Raw genomic sequence first — 20,464 nt, 5'->3', positions numbered from 1 at the left:
GCATTTATTGTCCATCCCTAATTGCCCTTGAGAAGGTGGTGGTGAGCTGCCTTCTTGAACCACTGCAGTCCGTGTGGTGAAAGTTCTCCCACAGTGCTCTTAGGAAGGGAGTTCCAGGATTTTGACCCAGCGACGATGAAGGAACGGCGATATATTTCCAAGTCAGGATGGTGTGTGACTTGGAGGGGAACGTGCAGGTGGTGTTGTTCCCATGTGCCTGCTGCTCTTGTCCTTCTAGGTGGTAGAGGTCGCGGGTTTGTGAGATGCTGTCGAAGAAGCCTTGGCGAGTTGCTGCAGTGCATCCTGTGGATGGTACACACTGCAGCCACAGTGCGCCGGTGGTGAAGGGAGTGAATGTTTAGGGTGGTGGATGGGGTGCCAAGCAAGTTGGCTGCTTTGTCCTGGATAGTGTCGAGCTTCTTGAATGTTGTTGGAGTTGCACTCATCCAGGCAAGTGGAGAGTATTCCATCACACTCCTGACTTGTGCCTTGTAGATGGAGGAAAGGCTTTGGGGAGTCATGAGGTGAGACAGTCGCCGCAGAATACCCAGCCTCTGACCTGCTCTTGTAGCCACAGTATTTATATGGCTGGTCCAGTTAAATTTCTGGTAAAATGACAACAATAGTCATTATAAAGATTGGCAGAATTATTGCAGTGATTCGGTTACAAAATCTTGATCATGTCTGTTGTAAACTACCCAGTAACAGCTTAACCTGGCAGTATTGTTGTGTAAATCTGACTAATGGATATTCAAAATTAAAACTATATAATCACACAGAGATATACGATTGCGTGTATTTTTTATTCAAATTCTCCAGCGATTAAAAAGACTAATGGAATTTTAGGCTAATTGAAAGATTTATAGAATATAGAAGCAAGGAAATATTACTGCAATCATACAGAGCACTGGTAAGGCTTCATTTGGAATAGTGTGTTCAGAGCTAAGCGAGATCGGAGGCGGATAAAGGAGGGCCCGAGAGCGGAAGAGCTGAGCTAAGGGAGATCGGAGGCGGATAAAGGAGGGCCCGAGAGCGGGAGAGCTGAGCTAGGGGAGATCGGAGGCGGATAAAGGAGGGCCCAAGAGCGGGAGAGCTGAGCTAAGCGAGATCCAAGGCGGATAAAGGAGGGCCCGAGATTGGGAGAGCTGAGCTAAGGGAGATCAGAGGCGGATAAAGGAGGGCCCGAGAGCGGGAGAGCTGAGCTAAGGGAGATCAGAGGCGGATAACGGAAGGCCCGAGATTGGGAGAGCTAAACTAGGACTAGCGGTGGAGTTCCAGAGGTGACGTTACCAATGAAAAAGTGACGCGGCGCAGGGGAGGCAGCTGATTGGTAAGTAGGTTCAGGTGAGTATTTCTACTATTCTACAGTGCAGTAACTAAAGTAAAAAGAAAGGTAAGGTCTGCAGCTCATAGCAAGTAGTGTTTTTTTAGTGAATCAAGGTCCCTAGTGTAGTTTAATATTCGCTAAATTAAGAGTAATTTAAAGGAGTAAACTCCTTAAAGGGAGTAACTAACAAGCTTAATCTAAGGCAAGTCATGGCAGCAGAGCTCGCACCCGTGATATGCTCCTCCTGCACTATGTGGGAAGTCATGGACACTACCAGTGTCCCTGGCGACTACGTGTCCACCTGCAGCTACTGACTAACCGTAATTCGGAGCTGGAGCTGCGGGTGGATTCACTGTGGAGCATCCGTGATGCTGAGATTATCGTGGATAGCACGTTCAGTGAGGCGGTCACACTGCAGGTAAAGATTACGCAGGAAGAAAAGAAATGGGTGACCGCCAGGAAGAGTAGAAAGACAAGGCAGGTAGTGCAGGAGTCCCCTGGGGCCATCTCCCTCTCAAACAGATATACCGCTTTGGATACTGTTGGGGGAGATGGCTTATCAGGGGAAAGCAGCAAGAGCCAAGTTCGTGGCACCATGGGTGGCTCTGCTGCACAGGAGGGGAGGAATAAGAGTGGTAGGGCTATAGTGATAGGGGATTCAATTGTAAGGGGAACAGACAGGCGTTTCTGCGGCCGCAAACGTGACTCCAGGATGGTATGTTGCCTCCCTGGTGCTAGGGTCAAGGATGTTACGGAGCAGCTGCAGGGCATTCTGGAGGGGGAGGGTGAACAGCCAGTAGTCGTGGTCCATATCGGTACCAACGACATAGGTTAAAAAAAAAGGGATGAGGTCCTGCAAGGTGAGTTTAAGGAGTTAGGAGATAAATTTAAAAAGGTAGTGATCTCAGGATTACTACCAGTGCCACATGCTATTGAGTATAGGAACAGGAGAATAGACCAGATGAATGCATGGCTGCAGGGATGGTGTAGGAGGGAGGGATTTAGATTCCTGGGACATTGGGACTGGTTCTGGGGAAGGTGGGACCTGTACAAGCGGGACAGGTTACGCCCGAGCAGGACCGGGACTGATGTCCTCGTGGGGGTGTTTGCTAGTGCTGTTGGGGAAAGTTTAAACTAGAATGGCAAGGGGATGGGAACCTGAGCAGGGAGATAGAGGAGGGGGAAACAAGGATGGAAACAAAAGACAGAAAGGGAAGAAGCAATAGTGGAAGGCAGAGAAAACAAGGGCGAAAAACAAATCGGGCCATAGTGCTAAATAAAACTAAGATGACTAGCAATCTTAAAAAGACAAGTCTAAAGGCATTGTGTCTTGATGCGCGGAGCATTCGCAATAAGCTAGATGAATTAACAGCCCAGATAGATATTAACAGTTATGATATAATTGCGATTACGGAGACATGGCTGTAGGGTGACCAAGGATGGGAACTGAACATCCAGGGGTATTCAATATTTAGGAAGGACAGGCAAAAGGGGAAAGGAGGTGGGGTAGCGTTGTTAGTAAAGGAGGAAATCAATGCAATAGTGAGGAAGGATATTGGCTCGGAAAATCATGGTGGAATCTGTATGGATGAAGCTAAGAAACACCAAGGGGCAGAAAACGTTGGTGGGGGTTGTCTATAGGCCCCCAAACAGTAGTGGAGATGTAGGGGAGGGCAGTAAACAGGAAATTAGAGAAGCATGCAAGAAGGGTACAACTATAATCATGGGTGACTTTAATCTACATATAGATTGGTCAAACCAAATTAGCAATAATACTGTGGGGGAGGAATTCCTGGAGTGTGTATGTGATGGATTTCTAGACCAATACATTGAGGAACCAACTAGAGAACAGGTGATCCTAGATTGGGTATTGTGCAATGAGAAAGGATTAATTAACAATCTTGTTGTGCAGGGTCCCTTAGGGAAGAGCGACCATAACATGATCAAATTCTTCGTTAAGTTGGAGAGTGAATAGCTGAATCCGAAACTAGGGTCCTGAATCTAAATAAAGGAAATTACGAAAGTATGAGGTACAAGTTGGCTATGCTAGATTGGGGAACTTTACTAAAAGGGATGACAGTGGATAGGCAATGGCTAATATTTAAAGAACGTGTGCAGGAATTACAATAATTATTCATTCCTGTCTGGTGAAAAAATGAAACAGGAAAGGTGGCTCAACCGTGGCTTACAAAAGAAATTAGGGATAGTATTAGATCCAAAGAGGAGACATATAAAATTGCCAGAAAAAACAGCAAGCCTGATGATTGGGAGCAGTTTAGAATTCAGCAAAGGAGGACAAAGAGATTGATTAAGAGGGGAAAAATAGAGTATGAGAGTAAAGTAGCAGGGAACATAAAAAGTGACTTTAAAAGCTTCCATAAATATGTCAAGAGAAAAAGATTAGTGAGGACAAATGTAGGTCCCCTACAGTCAGAAATGGGGGAAATTATAATGGGGAACAAAGAAATGGCAGAACAATTAATCACATACTTTGGTTCTGTCTTCACAAAGGAGGACACAAATAACCTGCCAGAAATGTTAGGGAACCAAGGGTCTCGTGAGAGGGAGGAACTGAAGGAAACCAGTATTAGTTTAAAAAAATAGTGCTAGGGAAATTAATGGGGCTAAAGGCTGACAAATCCCCAGGGCCTGATAATCTACATCACAGAGTACTAAAGGAAGTGGCCCTGGAAATAGTGGATACATTGGTGATCATCTTCGAAAATTCTATAGACTCTGGAATAGTTCCTACAGATTGGAGGGTGGCAAATGTAACCCCACGATTTAAAAAAGGAGGGAGAGAAAAAACAGGGAATTACAGACCAGTTAGCCTAACATCAGTAGTGGGGAAAATTCTAGTCTATTATAAAAGATGTGATAACAGAACACTTGGAAGGCATTAACGGGATTGGACAAAGTCAGCATGGGTTTATGAAAGGGAAATCATGCTTAACAGATCTACTGGAGTTTTTTGAGGATGTAACTAGAAGAGTAGATCGGGGAGAACCAGTGGATGTGGTGTATTTGGATTTTCAGAAGGCTTTTGATAACGTCCCACACAAGAGGTTAGTGTGCAAAATTAAAGCACATGGGATGGGGGGAATATACTGGCATGGATTGAGAATTGGTTGACAGACAGGAAACAGAGAGTAGGAATAAACGGGTCTTTTTCCAGGTGGCAGGCAGTGACTAGTGGGGTACCACAGGGATCAGTGCTTGGGCCCCAGCTATTCACAATATAAATCAATGATTTGGATGAGGGAACTATATGTAACATTTCCAAGTTTGCAGACGACACAAAGTTGGGGTGCAATGTGAGCTGTGAGGAGGATGCAAAGAGGCTCCAATGTGACTTGGACAAGTTGTGTGAGTGGGCAAGAACATGGCAGATACAGTATAACGTGGATAAATGTGAGGTTATCCACTTTGGTTGTAAAAACAGAAAGGCTGATTATTATCTGAATGGTGATAGATTGGGAAAAGGGGAGGTGCAATGAGACCTGGGTGTCCTTGTACACCAGTCGCTGAAAGCGAGCATTCAGGTGCAGCAAGCAGTTAGGAAGGCGAATGGTATGTTGGCGTTCATTGCAAGAGGATGAGAGTACAGGAGCAGGGATGTCTTACTGCAGTTGCACAGGGCCTTGGTGAGACCACATCTGGAGTATTGTGTGCAGTTTTGGTCTCCTTATCTGAGGAAGGATATACTTGCCATAGAGGGAGTGCAACAGAGGTTTACCAGACTGATTCCTGGGGTGGCAGGACTGACGTATGAGGAGAGATTGGGTCGAGTAGGCCTATGTTCACTAGAGTTTAGAAGAATGAGAGGTGATCTCACCGAAACATACAAAATTCTAACAGGACTAGACAGACTAGATGCAGGGAGGATGTTCCCAATGACTGGGGAGTCCAGAACCAGGGGTCACAGTTTCAGGATACAGGGTTTGCCATTTAGAACCAAGAGGAGGAGAAATTTCTTCACTCAGAGGGTGGTGAACCTGTGGAATTCTCTACCACAGAATGCAGTGGAGGCTAAGTCATTAAACATATTCAAGAAGTTGTAAACAATTTTACAACACCAAGTTATAGTCCAACGATTTTATTTTTAATCCCACAAGCTTTCGGGGGCTTTCCCCTTCCTCAGGCAGTGTGGAAAATTGTTAACCCCAGTCCATCACCGGCATCTCCACATCATATTCAAGAAGGAGATAGATATATTTCTTAATGCTAAAGGGATCAAGGGAAATGGGGACAAAGCAGGAACAGGTACAGAGTTAGACGATCAGCCATGATCATCTTGAATGGCGGAGCAGGCCCGAAGGGCCGAATGGCCTACTCTTGCTCCTATTTTCTATGTTTCTATGTTTTGGGCACCCCACCCAAGACATACTAGTTTTGAAGAAAGCCCAATGACAGTGCAGCAGGATGATATGCGGGTTGAGGGAACTGAGCCATGATGAGGCACTGGGTAAATTTGGCTTACATTCCCCGGATGTGGCTAAATGAAGTACAAAGGGAATTGAGAGAGTAGATGGAGATCAAATCTCTCTAGAAAGGGAATCCATGACAAGGAGATGATCTTAGCATTTGAATTGACCCTGGTAAAAGCTAATCCAGGAAAAATTCTTCACACACAGAGTTATGAGGTACTGAGTGACTGAGCATTTAGACAAATATAAGCTGATCAGAGAGAGCCAGCATGGAATTATAAAGGGTAAGTCATATCTAATGAACCTAGTTAATTTTTTTGACTAATGTGGTAGATAAGGGAGTGTCTATGGATTTTATTTGTACAGATTTCCAGAAGGCATTCATCAAGGTTCCACATAAGAGACCATTAATAAAAATAAGAGTGCATGGAATTGGAGGCAACCTATTGGCTTGGAAAGGGAATTGGTTAGGAGGTAGGAGAGAGAAAGTAGCAATAATGGGTATGTACTCAAATTGGCAGGATGTGACTAATGGTGTCCCGCAGGGATCTGTACTGGAGCCATAGCTTTTCACTATATTTATAAATGACTTGGATGAAGGAATAAAAAGCCATGTATCTAAGACATTAAGTTAGATGACACAGTAAATAATGTAGATGAGAGCAGAAAGTGGCAAAGGAACATTGATAGATTAAGTGAGTGGGCAAAATTGTAGCAGATGGGAGAAAGTGTGAGGTCATCCAATTTGGACCTAAGAAAGATAGGTCAGAGTATTTCTAAATGGTGAGAAGCTAGGAACTGTGGATGAGCAGAGAGATTTAGGTGTCCTATCACTAAAAGCTAGTGGACTGGTACAAAAAATAATTTAAAAGGCTAATGGAATGTTAGCCTTTATCTCAAGAGGGCTGGAATACAAGAGGGTGGAAGTTATGTTACAGCCATACAGAGCTCTGGTTAGACCCCATCTAGAGTGTTGCATTCAGTTCTGGGCAACGCACCTCGGGAAAGATATATTGGCCTAGGAGGGGGAGCAGCGCAGATTTACCAGAATGATACCAGGGCTAAAAGGGTTAAATTATGGGGACAGGTTGCAAAGACTAGGCTCGTATTCCCTTGAATATAGAAGATTAAGGGGTGATCTAATTGAAATGTTTAAGATGAATAAAGGATTTGATAGAATAGATAGAGAGAAACTATTTCGTCTGGTGGGAGAGTCTAGAACAAGGGGGCATAATCTTAAAATTAGAGCTAGGTCGTTGAAGGGTAATGTCAGAAAGCATTTCTTCACACAAATGGTGGCGTAAATCTGGAATTCTCTCCCCCAAAAAGCTTTTGAAGCTACATCATTTGAAAATTTAAAAACTGAGATTGATAAATTTTTGTTAGGCAAGGGTATTAAGGCTTACGGAACCAAGTCGGGTAGATGTAGTTAAGATACAGATCAGCCATGATCTAATTAAATGGCGGAACAGGTTCAAGCAGCTGAATGGCCTACTCCTGTTCCTATGAGTTATGAGAATATGAAACAGGTTGCCCCAAAAGGCCATAGATGCAGTCATTTAAAATGTTTAAAAAGGGAAATAGGTACTTAGTTGGGAAATAAAAGTATTTAAGGATTATAGAGAAAGGATAGCGAGTTGCGATTAAAAAGATAGAGCTGCCACGGCGATCAAAATGATGCAGTAGGTACAATGGGCGAAATGGCCCACTCCTGCCACTACAACAACATGCATTTATATAGCGCTTTTAATGTAGTAAAACATCCCACTGCTCTTCCCAGGAGTATTATCAAAGAAAATTTGACACCGAGCCACATAAGGAGATATTAGGATAGGTGACTAAAAACTTGGTCAGAGGCAGGTTTTAAGGAGCATCTTAAAGGAGGAGAGAGAGGTAGCGAAGCAAAGAGGTCTAGGGAGGAAATTCCAGAGCTTAGGGCCAAGGCAGCTGAAGACACGACTGCCAATGATGGAGCAAAGAAAATCGGGGATGCGCAAGAGGCCTGAATTGGAGAAGCAGAGAGATTTGGAGGGTTGTAGGGCTGGAGGAGGTTACAGAGATAGGGAGGGACGAGGCCATGGAGGGATTTGAAAACAAGGATGAGACTTTTAAAATCAAGGCATTGCCGTACTGGGAGTCAGTGTAGGTCGGCGAGTACAGGGGTGATGGGTGAACTGGACTTGGTGTGAGTATGATAAACTGATAGGTTGGTTGAATCACATTTGAGTGAAACAAACCACTGCATTTAGAAAATTCTAAAAACTTATACTACATATTATTGTTCCACTGAAAGCAAACAAATAACTATTTTTAAGCTCCACCTTTCTCCCCATTCCATTTCTATGCCCCCTTCCCTCATGCAAGGACATATTCCAATCAATTGTACCTTTTTCTGCTTGATAGTCACTATTTTTTCCTGAGTGTGATTGGTGTTAGGAACAGGGTTTGTAATATACCAGTTTATCATAGATCCTTCAGATAAAAAGCAATTAAAATCTTCAACCTTTAGGTTTGCAACCCGTAAATTTCTGAACTAATTTGGGACTGTGGTATTACAATAGAAAAGAGAACAGAACAATTGAAAAATTCAATAGGCTGTAAAATATTTTCTCTTTGAATATAAAGGCATGTAAACAGTAAACGGGTAGTAAGAGGTGGGGTGGGACCATTTAGGAACCAAAAAGGAGATCTACACTTGGAGGGAGAGGGCATGGCTGAGGTACTAAATGAGTACTTTACGTCTATCTTTACCAAGGAAGAAGATACTGCCAGAGGCACAGTAAAAGAGGATGAGATACTGGATGGGCTAAAAATTGATAAAGAGGAGGTACTAAAAAGACTGGCTGTACTTAAAGTAGTACACTCGGTCCAGGTGGGATGCATCCTAGGTTACTGAGGGAAGTAAGGGTGGAAATTGCACAGGTACTGGCCATAATCTTCCAATCATCCATAGATATGGAGGTGGGACTAGAGGACTGGAGAAATGCAAATGTTACACCCTTGTTCAAAAAAGGGTGTAAGGATAAACCCAGCAACTACAGACCAGTCAGTTTAACCTCGGTAGTGGGGAAACTTTTAGAAATGATAATCTGGGACAAAATTAGCAGTCACTTGGATTTCTATGTCCCCTCAACCAATCAGCTTGAAGCAAGCCATACTGCAAGAACCAGGAAGTGAAACTCATTGACAAACTGCGCAGACTAAAAACTAAAAACCAGGAAGTACCTGATAAGGTTATTAAATGTACAATAAAATGAGACACAGAAAGTGAAATAAAGAGGGTGAGATCTAAAGACTAAGATAAAAGAGAAAGAAAAAGTAAAACATTTTTAAAAAATGATTAAATTTTTTTTAAATGTCCAAAAACTATTAAAATCAGGAGTAATGAGACTCCACATTTTTAAAAGTTAATTTTCAATGCCAGAGAGTTTGGCAGTCATTAATACTTACCATGCCGTTAAAAGTTAGTTTAGACCTAAAAAACTCAGCGTACCTTTTTTTGTGGCGAGATTAATTAGTTTCCAGCTGGGCAGGAGAGCAAGCTCTCGCTGGTCCATTGATTGCAGCTGGTGAGGTTCCTTTAACACGAAGCTGTCACATCACCAGTGAATCAGGAAGAGCAAGTTCTGTATTTCCGCGTTTATCTGCACATGTGCGGTCCCCAGAACTTGCTCTTTGATTTGTCCATTAATAACGATAAACATCGTTAGGCTCACCATCATTTTACAAACAATTCTGGCCCCATGTATAAGTTTTAAATCCATGTTCTCATTAATTTGCATAAATCTCAAGTTGCTGACAGATCTGCTTGTTCTGATTTAGGATTTATTCACCAATGGTTCAATGATTCCAAAAAGAACCCTTTCCAAATATTTATGCCCACAAAATTCAAACAGGACAAACCAGCGTATAGTAAAAATATGCTCAAATATGACTAAATTGCCTAGGCTTCGAGATTAGGGTTGCTAGAGTTTACCAATCCTACATTTTGCACCGTTCTGACCAGTCATATCTGTCTCTTGCAGAATAGCCTGCATAAAGTCACACGCAACAAATTGGTTATGTCGTTTCACACAATAAGTCAGCCAAATGGGACAGGCTTCGAGAATTCGTTGTTGCTTTACTCTTCTAATCCTTCTGTCTGTGCCAGAGACTTGGCAGATGTTATTGTAACGAATATGTAAGTTTTTACACCTCATTCTTTCCCGTCTGTCAGAACAGGAACGCTATCTTGGTGCAATCATACATGCTGTCTGTTATAACCATGTTGCTTTTGCAGCTAGCATTTAGAGCAATCTGAAAAATCCCAATTCAACTTTATTTCAGATTGTAATATACGAAATTGAAGGGCAGGAAAAGACCAGCTAGTCCATCAAGCCTGCCCCACACACGAAGACCGGAGCATTGTGACTAAACACTTCCTCCCTCGCCACCCCCCCCTCCTCGTCATCGCCACCGCCCCCACTCCACCTCCCTCTAGTCCAGTCAAGAACTGGTCCAGCTTCCTCTTCAAGGCAGGCACAGTCAGCACCCACCACATCAGCCGGCAATATATTCCAGAGGCTCACTACTCTCTGGGAAAAGAAGAACTGCCTAGCATCCAGTCTATTCCTACACTTACATAGTTTATACTCATGTCCTTGGTCCTCCCCACTCCGTTAAAATGGAATAATCTATCAATAGGGATGCTGTCCAGCCCTTTAATTATTTTATAGACCTCTATCAGATCACCTCTAAGACTACGCTGCTCTGAACTAAATAGACCAAGATCCTTGAGCCTATCTGAGTAGCTGAGGCTCTTTAAGCTAGGAATCATTCTTGTAGCTCTCCCTCTGGACCCTTTCCAAGGCCACTATATCACCCACCATGTGGGGGGACCAAAACTGGGCACAGTACTCTAGCTGCGGTCTGACCAGTGACCTGTATTGTGTAAAAATGGTATCCTTTGATTTATACTGAATGGTTCTATTAATACAACCCAATACCCTGTTAACTTTAGCTATAGTAGCTCTACATTGGTCATGAACCTTCAATGATCTGTGCACAATAACACCAAGATCTTTTTCTCTCTTAACCTCTTTCAGCATTGTTCCCCACAAATGATACGTGTATTCTGTGTTGGGACCAACATGCCTGTCACTACATTTATCTAAATTAAACATCATTTACCAATGTATGGCCCACTCCCCTAGCATATCTAAATCTTTTTGCATTTGATTGCACTCCTCTACTGTCTTAACCCTTGCACTGATTTTGATGTCATCTGCAAACTTAATTACCATACTCCCAACATCACTGTCCAGGTCATTAATAAGAAGTGAACAGTAGCAGGCCTAGGACCGATCCCTGGGGGACACAGTTAGTAACGTGTCTCCAAGCTGAACCACATTCGTTAACTACAACCTTTTGGCTGCCAATTCCTAATCCAGCAATTTTATTTTAAATTCACAAGCTTTTGGAGGCTTCCTCCTTCGTCAGGTGAACGATGTGAAAAAATCGTTTTTCACATCGTTCACCTGACGAAGGAGGAAGCCTCCGAAAGCTTGTGAATTTAAAATAAAATTGCTGGACTATAACTTGGTGTTGTAAAATTGTTTACAATTCCTAATCCAGCATTTCAAATTCCTACTGATACCACAAGATTCCACCTTGCGAAGTATCCTAGTATGCGGCACCTTATCAATGGCTTTCTGAAAGTCCAGGTAGACAATTTCCTCATCCACTACCTTAGTGACTTCCTCAAAAAACATCGCAAATTTTTAAGCCACAAACTATTTTTACAGAAGCCTTTCCTTTCCCAGTGACCGTAAAGGACATATCTAACAGTCCCTTCTCGCATCTTCCCAATAATGGACATCAGGTTGATAGGCCTGGAGTTCCCTAGCTCTGATTTGTCCTCTTTTTTGAAAATAGGAGCTACATGCACTAGCTTCCAGTCTAAGGGAACTGTCCCTGACTCGCCTCAACTATTGAAAATACGCGAGAATCTATGTATATTCAGTATTAGAGCTACCAAACACAACTTTACTGTACAGAAGCTTCAGTCAGAAGGTTCTGGGTTGAAGCCCTGTTCCAGAGCATGCGCATATAATCTGGGCTGCCACTTCAGTGCAATCCTGAGGGAGTACTACTGCATTGTGGAAATACGAATCTTCAGATGAGGCATTAAATTTGAGACCGTCTACCTGTTCCTGATCCCATGACACTATTCAAAGATTAGGGAGTTCTTGTGTCTTGTCCAACATTCCTACTTCAACCAACAGCACCAAATAAATTAACTGATACTCAGTTTAAAGTAGAGGGCATTCTATGTGCATTTTTATTAATTGGAGGCTATCATTTTTGTTATTCTCCAAAAAAAAATCATTCTAGTCATTTAAAATTTGTTTAATGGAGATATGCTACTTTTCAGTGCCCATAACTTTTACTGCTAGTGAAATTAAGTTACAGCTATAACAACGATCCAATGTGGTCAAAACTCTATAATGGATTTTTTTCATATCCAGTAAAAAGACTTCTCATAATTGAAGACCAAAGCTATCAAAATACAATCTAGTTTTGATGTAACAACCAATAGCCTGTGAAATTTTTTGGGAAAGCAGCTGAAGAGTGTTTCAACTCATACTTTTCTGGGACAAGCAACTCCATGTAGCATGGGTAGAAAGATATTAAATTTAAAAAAAGACTCAATCCCCAAGGTAAACTTTAGTTTAAATACTGGTTTGAGTGAAAGGAACCATTAAAAAAAAGTTATGTATCTTTCTTCAAAGCCACGTTTTCGGCCGTCTGTCCTAGCTCTTCTACTGCTACTTAGCATTGTTTCTCCTCCGTGAAGGACTGTGGGACATTTTCTACATTGAAGCACTATATAAATGCAAGTAGTTGCTTGCTTCATCAATTAACATTTACAATCCTTATGTTTTTCTCTTGTACTCTTAACAGAATACTATGAGAGAAAACATTCAAATCATCAGTTAAAAATTCCCTCAGGCTTCTGTAATAGCACCATTTAATTTTATTAACAATTAGAAAAAGTGATTAATACCTAGCATTTAAAGGCACTAGGCGCTTCACAAGCACGTCCAGTCCTTTTAAATATAATCTATTAAAAATCCAGCCCTTCCCAATTCATATTTAAATTAAACTTTTCATTTATTGTCCCTGTTAATTGCAGAAAGGATTAATGTTCTTTTAAGTTGATTAATTTTGTTCATCTCCAACATCTTCCTTACCAACCATTCATAAACTCCAGCTCATCCAAACTCTGCTACTTATATCGTCTCAGGAACTCCCAACACCTCAGCCTTCACTGATCTGTACTAGCTCTCTATCCCCCAACATATCTAATACCGTATTAAAAATCTTACATCTGTGCACCATTGTCCAATTATCCACTACCCTCAGGGTCAAGGGAGATGGGCTAGTTGAATTTTAAACCCACTCATCTACAAAATCCCTCTATGGCCTCACACTACTGTACCTCTAACAGCTCCTCCAGTCTTGTGTTCTGTTTAGTTCTCTGACCTGTGTATCCTCCTCACCATTCCATATCAACTCTATTCTTTGAGACTCCATCCCTGTGTCCCTCAGCCTCTTTCTCTGCCTTTAAAACCCATCTCTTCAACCAAGCATTCATTCAGTCATCCCTCCCAACTCTCCTAAAAAGGCTGGGCATTCCTTTCTTCCTCTGAAGAATATTGGGATACTTCTGTATGCTAAGGGCGTTACATAAATTCAAGTTGTTGTAACCAGCGTGGCACTCAGGTATTAAATAGTTCTATTACTGAATATAAAAGGTTAAATGCTTTAAATAAGGTAATTTTTGTACTCATTGCGCTTAATATGTTCAAGCAATACTAGAAATATCAGTTTACATCAGGGTTGAACAGTAACAACTTATATAGCACCTTTAACATAGTAAAATGTCCCAAGGCGCTTCACAGGAGTGTTATCAAACAAAATTTGACACTGAGCCACATAAGGAGATATTAGGGCAGATGCCCAAAAGCTTGATCAGAGAAGTAGATTTTAAGGAGCGTCTTAAAGGAAGAGAGGTGGAGAGATTTAGGGGGGGAATTGCAGAGCTTAGGGCCTAGGCAGCTGAAGGCACAGCCACTGAAGGTGCAGCAATTAAAATCGGGGATGTGCAAGAGGCAAGAATTGGAGGAGTGCAGAGATCTCAAAGGGTTGTAGGGCTGGAGGAGATTAGAGAGATAAGGAGGGGAGAGGCCATGGAGGGATTTGAAAATAAGGATGAGAATTTTAAAATCGAGGCATTGCCAGACCGGCAGCCAATGTAGGTTAGTGAGCACAGAGGTGATGGGTGTACGGGACTTGGTGCGAGTTAGGATACGGGCAGCAGAGTTTTGGATGAGCTCATGTTTATGGAGGTTGGAAGATGGGAGGCCAGCCAGGAGAGCAGTGGAATAGTCAAGTCTAGAGGTAACAAAGGCATGGATGAGGCTTTGAGCAGATGAGCGGAGGTGGGGCGGACATGGGCAATGATACGGAGGTGGAAGTAGGTGGTCTTGGTGATGCAACGGATATGTGGTCGAAAGCTCATCTCAGGGTCAAATAGGATAGCAAAAGTTGTGAACGGTCTGGTTCAGCCTCAGTTGGTCAAGGAGAAGGATGGAGTCAGTGGCTAGGGAATGGAGTTTGTGGCAGGGACTGAAGTCAATGGTTTCGGTTTTCCCAATATTTTGTTGGAGAAACAAGCAGTGTTTCAGAGTGTGTCAGAGACAGTAAGGGATTGGGGGGGGGGGGGGGGGGGGCGGGGGTTGGGTGGGGTCGAGAGAGGTGGTGATGAGGTAGAGCTGGGTGTCGTCAGCCTACATTGGAACTTAACATGTTAACTCGTCATGTACATGTAACTCATGTAGCAGTGCGTAACCTTTCAGTTAATGTAAATATAAACATATGGAAATTATAAGTAAAATGTTCCCATTTGGAGCAAAATGTCCTACTGAGGCGTGGAGCAATGTCAGCATGTTGCCAATAAATCAGTAATTTTTTGGAATATACATAAATATTTTGAAGTTTATGGTTGTATTAATGTTTACCTGGATTTTTTTTAAAATAGTCTTCTGTTTTGAATTTATTACGCTCAATAAGTTGCACTTGCATCCAATATAACATTCTCAGACAGGGAAGTGGGTAGCTGACTTTCCAGCCTCCTCCAATGTCATCCATGAATTACTTGCAAGATTTGTGAAAGCATTCTCCGATTTCCCCTCAGCACTTATGGGTGAACCTGTTCCACTTGAATTAGTGTTTTTCTCTCAAATGAAAACAGAAGATACTGGAAATGCACAGCAAGTCGATTAGCCCCTCGAATGAGAAAGCGTAGAAATCTGGGTATGATCCCAGACCAGTACTCTGAACTTTTCTTTCTCTTCAGATGCTGATTGACCTGAGGTGCATTCATTCCCACCATTTCCCTTCAAGTATTTATCCAATTCTCTTTTGAAAGTTACTAATGGAATCTGCTTCCACCACCCTTTTAGGCAGTGCATTCCAAATCATTACAACTAGCTGCGTAAAAAAATGTTTCCTCACGTCGTCTCTGGCTCTTCTGCTGATCACCTTCCATCTGTGTCCTCTGGTGACCGACCCTTCTGCAACTGGTAATAGTTGTTTCTTATTTACTCTATCAAAACCGTTCATGATCTTGAATACCTCTATTAAATCTCCCCTTAACCTTCCCTGTTCTAAGGAGAACAACCCCAGCTTCTCCAGTCACTCCACATAACTGAAGTCCTTCTCCCTGGCACCAGTCTAGTAAATCTCTTTTGCACCCTCTCTAAGGCCTTGACATCCTTCCTAAAATGTGGTGCCCAGAATTGACCAGAATATTCCAGCTGAGGCCTAACCAGTGTTTTATAAAGGTTTAGCATAACTCTCTTGTTTTTGTACTCTATGCCTCTATTAATAAAGCCCAGGATTCCATACGTTTATTTTTTTTTAAAAAGCCTTCTCAACTTGTCCTACCGCCTTCAAAGATTCATGTACGTGCACCCCCAGCTCCCTGTTTCTGCACCCCTTTTAAAATTGTAAAAGTTTATATTGCCTCTCCTCATTCTTCCTACCAAAATGCATCACTTCACACTTCTCTGCGTTAAATTTCATCTGCCATGTGTCTGCCCATTTCACCAGTCTGTCTATGTTTTCCTGAAGTCTGTTACTATCCTCCACATTGTTTACTATATTTCCGAGTTTCGTGTCATCTGCAAACTTTGAAATTATACCCTCTATACCCAAGTCCAGGTCATTGATATATATCAAAAAGAGCAGTGGTCCTAATACCGACCTCTGGGGAACACTAATGTACACTTCCCTCCAGTCTAAAAAACGATCATTCACCACTACACTCTGCTTTCTGTCCCCTAGCCAAATTTGTATCCACACAGTCACTGTCCCTTTAATCCCATGGGCTTTAATTTTGCTAACAAATCTATTATGTGGAACTTTATCAAATGCTTTTTGAAAGTCCATATACACATCAACCCTCATGGTTGCTTCATCAAAGAACTCAATGAGGTTGGTCAAACATGATTTTCCTTTAACAAAGTCATTAGGAAACAATTTTCTAAGCACAAAAGGAGACATCAGAGAATCCATATTTATTTTACTATTGCAATAAATTACAACAGAGGCTGATTAACAGAAGTTACTGCAGTTTCAATGTTGTTGTATAGGCAATGGCTAAAGTGAAGGTTTGGTATCCACAAATATTTGCACTTTTAATCTTTAATGTTCGTCAAAATGGGCCCATAACCCCTCCCTCATGTTCATTTACACTTCAATTCCTATGCACAGGACATCTCCAAAGTTGATCATCCTTCCTTCATTTTTACATTTCTTGGGAGTTAGGGGGTGCATACAAGGTCTCCTCATCTGCAATACTCATGGCATGTAAATCCATTTCTACTTCATTAGTTATTTTGTGCTTTACATAATGTTGCCAAGAACATTGCATCCATGAAGCTGCTTAATCAGGTAACATTCATTTCAAGAAAACAAATTAAAAACACTTACTTGAAGTGGTGGGTATTAAATTTATGATTTTTTAATTTGAATAAGGCTGCCCAGTTGGCATTTAACAATAAAACCTTTGTGAGAGAAAAGATGGCAGAGGCGAATGTGTGAGGAATGGGTTTTAAGGTAGTTTTTAAAAAGAATATGAATACAGACACAGGAACCTGTGCAACAAGAAGCTGTGTTAAGCAATTAAGTTCCAGTCAGCTGAATATTACATCCAAATACAGTTTTTTTTGGACAAAAAAAACTTGTGCGAGGGAAGGGTTATTTTTGTGAAACTATGGTTATTGATTTGATTCTTCAGTGCTGGCTTACTCGACTGCAGACTATAAACCCAAAGACATAAACAGAGACGGTGGAATTTTACATTCCAATAACTGCTTTACAAATCAGGAGAACAGCTCATCTGCAGTAGATATCCAAAATGCAGGCTGAAAATATAGCCACACAGCACAAACAATGAAAAAATACAATTGGTGTGAGGCTAAGGGCACTTCTAATTTTTTGGCCCAATTTCTTTTCCAAAGCTCCCAGCAAAGAATTGATTCACAGATTTATCAATGTGGAATTTTCCCGCAGAAATACAGTAAAATGCTTGAGCTCCCTCTAGCTCCCGAGCTGGCAATTCTAATAGCCCCGATAAGCAAAATGCATGACCTGAATACCAAACATGTAAAAGAAATCCACACTTGAGTACCATTAAGCTTGATATGTCAAACTCTAAATCAAAGGCTATTCTATCATTACGACACCAGTCAAAAGATTATCCGAGCTCCACAATATGGGGATAGTTGTCATTTATTCTTCCAGGTGAAGAGTACCACAGGATTCTTAGCATTGGATTAGGAATTATAATCAGTTCAACAGTAAATACTGAGAAAAGAAATAGTTTCTACAATGAATACAGATGGTGTACACTCAAATTTACTTAATGCTAATCTGAGACAAGAAAATCTTTGATGGGATTTACTCCCAATTTGGCCAAAACTAGAAATGCTCTTCCTATTATGCGAGAATCTCATTATTTAAGCAGATTGCCAGCTTTTAGGTGAGGCAGCCTTCATTCTTCAACTGGGGTTTTGTTCTATATAACAAATGCACCAGGGACATCCCAAGGATATATTTAAAGAACATTTCAGTAGAAATCATGCTGTTCTTATTTCCCCATTACTTGACACCATCAGTTCTTTTAACCACAGGTGGCAAAGCAGCATAAGTTAAGTAGGGACGCATCAGGATCCAATACCCTGAATGCAAAGATTTACTGCTTTGCTGACTTTCTCCTTTTTTCTTAAAAAAAGATGCACTATTGACAAAGAAAGTTAAAAATAACAATTTTACCAATTATATAAAATATTAAACTGTGAACTTTAACTTGCAAGTTGTGACAAATGCAACAAGATCATAAATGCATTCACAAAACCCAAACACTAAATGTCCAGATTCCTGCCTCTGGGGTTCAGGTCCAGGAGAGGGAAGGAAGTGAAATGTGCAGGGAAATATATTAGCAGTGTAGTGCCACAATATATGTGTATTCTTGTGTAGAATCATATTTTGTTTCCCAAGGCCCTTTCTGAAAAATGTACCAACTTGAAATGAATTAACAAAGTGAAGTTGTATCTAACAGAACACATCAGAAGCAACATGCTTGATTGTCTGAAGAAAAGTTCAGCTACAATTCTCCAGGGTTTGGCAAAAATCTAAATTCAACATTTTGGGGTCACCTGGACACAATACAATAAGGGCTCTGTTACACTAGTAGCAATAGTGACCAACACAGACAGAGAAGAGAGGGCACTTAGGATGGTCGAGTTGGGACATTGCTGGGAAGAAGTGAAGAAAGGGGTGACTGAAAGTTCCCTTAATGGGCTAGGTATTTATTTGATTTCCCAGTTGATTGGCTACATTACCATACTATAAGGAAAACAACTATTGGCTACCTTAACCACATCATAACAAGGAGTCGCACATTTTTCTGCTCAGGTCTAATAAATATAACAAAATTCCATCAGTGATTTTCATAGAATTCGATCACAATATATGTTCTTTATTTCATTATAACTGGATGCATTTGATATCATTGATAAAACCCCGTTTTGTCACTGGTTCTGGACAGAACACTACTGAAGCTGAAAAAAACCAAAAATCACATATATGGCAGCATCAGCAGCATGGTTTGAAGGAGCTATTCATTTGGATTTTACGGAAGGTGAAAATCGAGCTGAATTCCACTGCAACCTGAAAAGTTTCTGTGGTGGGAATGAAACTGTACACTTCAGTCTGACGCATTGCTGCAATTTTGCACAGTGATGTATAGTATACTGTATTCCAAAAAACCCTTACTGGCCACCATATTGTGGTGCATCAGAAAAGTGGGAACTGATTTTTTCATGGGAGGGCGTGGGGATCCAATGTACATTATAGTTTGAGGAGAAGTAAATTAATTTCATAGTGTGAGATTTCATTCTTACAGTTATGAAGTGCAGTACATACAAGGCATGCCCCTTGAATTCACAGTGTGCAATCAATTTGGACATTATAATATTTACTATGTATATAAGCCAGAAAACAACTAATATAAACTAACAAGTTGACAAAAAAACATTTTCCAACATAATCCCATTAAAATATATATATATATATATATATAAAATGTGATTATATTGTTACTGATGAAATATATTTTTTAAAATGCAATACATTTGGCAGGAGCATAGGTGACCTAACTCAAGATACACCCTTGTAAACCCTAATCATTCACTTGTCTGAAGCAAGCCACTGCAGATTAAGTGAATGAACTACTGCAGTGGATGGAATGAGTTAACATGGACAAGAGGAGAAAATAATGTACATTTCATCAGCTCCACCAGGCAAGCAAGCATCCTGAAAGCAATGTATAAGTGATCTCAGGAGGCTAATGAATAGTTTAATTAGCAAATAAATCAGAATAGAAGCTTTCTCAAAGGATCTGTTGCACTGCCTCATTAACTTAACACAAGACACTTCAGAACCGCTGACAATCAAATAAAGTTATATTTTTCCAAAGTAAGAAATATTTCTTTAGAATTGGGTCTTTGTTTTGTAGAATAATTGCAGACTGCATAAATACTGTTGTCCCAATAGGAAGATAAAAGATACAACTACTGATCTCAGTCGAGGGTCTAAAATCACATTGTTTTCAGCAGAACTGATGGTGTATCAGAGGACCTGTCAAAAAAAACAGTTGTTAAAAACATTCAACTTGTAACACAAAGCAGTGATCTAGTTATTGTATTACACTATGTGAGAATGGAGCAGAAGCTGCCAACTGACCAGAGTAAAACAATTCCTAATTTATACAGCAGTGTAGTCATGTAGCGCAATAGTTAGTAGATACTTATACAATTACACCATTTATGCTATTCTGTAACAAATCAGTCAATCTGTTATAAAACATCACAAAGAAACAGCAAAGACATTGGTACAATAACATTCTTGCATTAAAATCAACATCAGCTCCAGATATGAAGGCATGCAAGAATCCTAGAGTCGACAATTGTAATCATAGCTAAATGAGTTTTAAATTGTAAATGATTGTCAACATTACTTTAAGCTGCCCAGACCTCGGATATCTGCAGCCAACGATGTTAAAATTATCAAAGCTACACTGCAAGAATCCTTTGTAGCTACA

At 41.0% G+C, this 20,464-nt stretch overlaps 1 protein-coding gene across 2 annotated transcripts in view; it reads right to left on the bottom strand.

Moving 5' to 3' along the window:
• The window catches only part of sec23ip (SEC23 interacting protein), a 154,642-nt gene that overhangs the window by 28,162 nt on the left and 106,016 nt on the right, over positions 1-20,464 (bottom strand). Inside the window, exon 19 of one of the 2 annotated variants that reach the window (XM_068002249.1) lies at positions 16,362-20,001. The exons of the other annotated variant lie outside the window; for it this stretch is intronic. The gene's annotated coding sequence lies outside the window, so the exon portion shown is untranslated. Of the gene's footprint in view, positions 1-16,361; positions 20,002-20,464 lie in introns of those variants that run through there. 2 annotated transcript variants of the gene reach the window in all.

Source organism: Heptranchias perlo, chromosome 21 (genome assembly GCF_035084215.1).
Source record: "Heptranchias perlo isolate sHepPer1 chromosome 21, sHepPer1.hap1, whole genome shotgun sequence".
NCBI lineage: Eukaryota > Metazoa > Chordata > Chondrichthyes > Hexanchiformes > Hexanchidae > Heptranchias > Heptranchias perlo.
Note: the sequence above shows the minus strand (reverse complement) of the source record. Positions and strands in the feature narration are given on the sequence as shown.